General features: G+C 41.9%; 1 protein-coding gene across 1 annotated transcript in view; it reads left to right on the top strand.

The window, feature by feature from the left end:
* The window catches only part of LOC118331373 (transcriptional coactivator YAP1-like), a gene marked incomplete in the record, with an annotated part of 12,983 nt that overhangs the window by 571 nt on the left and 10,513 nt on the right, over positions 1–1,899 (top strand).

Below are 1,899 nucleotides of genomic sequence, written 5' to 3'. Positions count from 1 at the left end.
ATTTTATTTTACTTTATTTTGTTTTTTTATTTTATTAGATAAATTAGATTTTTTTAAAAACTGTCAGCTGTGGATATCAGAACTTTACCGTAATAAATACTGTAGAACTTTTTCTACTATTACGGTAAGAGGATGTTATATATTATATTATATATATTTATATATTTTACTGAATAAGTAAAAGTTTTTTCTGTGTAATTTACAGTCATATATAATATAAACAAACAGCTTTATTTCATATAAATTCCTTTAAAATGTCGTATAAATAAAAGTTTTGCCGTGAGAGTTTTACTGATACAGAAACCAGTTTGACTTTAAAGAAATTTTTTACAGTGTAGATAAATTATTGTTTGTTTTCCCCCCGTAGTATGAATAACAACTCTACTGCGAGGCCGACGCCTTCGTGTTGCTGTTGAACTTAAGATTTCTGATTGTCCTCGAACGCATCGTCGTAGAGACGACCACAGACCTGAATAAATAAACGTTTATCTTTGTGACGCCTTCAGGTGTCGGACCTGGTGATCATCCTGAACCAGCGGCGGGCCATCGAGGCATTCACAAAAGGCGGGAACCTGACGCTTGGCGGGAACTGCACCGTTGCTGTGGGACCAATGGGCAGGTGAGCGCTTGCACCCGCGCTCCATCTGTCTGTCTCTTAATTGCCTCTAATCGTTACTGTTGATGTAAATTACAGCTTTGCGATTTATGAGGCGTTTGATAACAGTTGTGTTTTGGGGCCTGAAGCAGAGACTAATTCAACGTCTGTTAAATGTCGGATTTACTGTCATGGTTGTGATTTATGTGTGTGAGGTTAATTTTAGAAATAAGGAGGTCAGTGTCGATTCAGGGCAGTTCGACAGGTTTTGGCGTGCAGGTGTGTGTGAGTGGGCGTGGCCAGGAATTTGACTCGCAGGCAAACGCCGACATCAGAATAGCTAGTTATATTATGTATCTGTGTCTGAAATGAGAACTTCAACATTTATCTGAGAATATTTACGGACAGAAACACGTTGAATTAACTCCAGAGAGACGAGGTTTTAGCTTTATAACCAGAGAACGGCAGAGGACCCAGAATGCTGCCTTGTGGGACGCCACAGAGCATAAATGTGTGAGTAAGGAAGTACCTGGTGCAGAGTTAACGGCTCTCTCTCTTCCAGGAACGTGGAGGCGGACGTGGCTCTTCGCAGCACGGCGGCGGTTTTCACCTACTGCAGATCCAGAGGATTGTTTGCCGGTATTTCTCTGGAGGGATCGTACCTGATCGAACGCAAAGAAACCAACCGCAAGTACGTACAGCGACCGTCCACCTGCCCACCTCCGGTCAGTGTGTCTTTGTTCACAGATAATAATAATACTGATTAAATGTGTCCGTGCGTATGTGGCTGCAGGTTCTACTCACAGGACATCCGGGCGTCGGCTATTTTGAACGGCGAAGTGGAGCCGCCGTCGGAGTGCTACGACCTCTACCACATCCTGGACGCCTACACTGAGGCCTACACGGCCGACTGGACCAGCAGGAACCTGCATCAGAAGGTAAAAGCAACAAATACTGTGTGAAAATATACAAACATATTTGTTTTATAGGTTCAATTATAGAGAAAAATTATCAAAATAAGTTAAATTCTCAACATTTGTTCAAAGAAAGTTGTGAAAATGGAGGACAAAAGTCTTTATTGACGAACTATAACAAGTTCTTTATGTTGTCGTTGAAACGTTTCCGTTATATAATGATAATAATCTTATTGATCAATGATCAATAATCAGAGTTGTGTCTTCCTCTGCAGTCGTCTCTTCCTCCATCCAGACCTCGAGTTCCTCCTCAGCAGAGAGCGCCTAACAGCCACCAGCCCGCAGGTAACCACTTCCTGTTTGTGACGTCAACAGGCAGAGTGTAAACAT

The sequence above is a fragment of the Morone saxatilis genome, unplaced genomic scaffold (genome assembly GCF_004916995.1).
Source record: "Morone saxatilis isolate NCDOM2014 unplaced genomic scaffold, NCSU_SB_2.0 Contig20, whole genome shotgun sequence".
In the NCBI taxonomy this organism is placed as follows: Eukaryota; Metazoa; Chordata; class Actinopteri; family Moronidae; genus Morone; species Morone saxatilis.
This window is presented reverse-complemented; position numbering and strand designations above follow the sequence as displayed.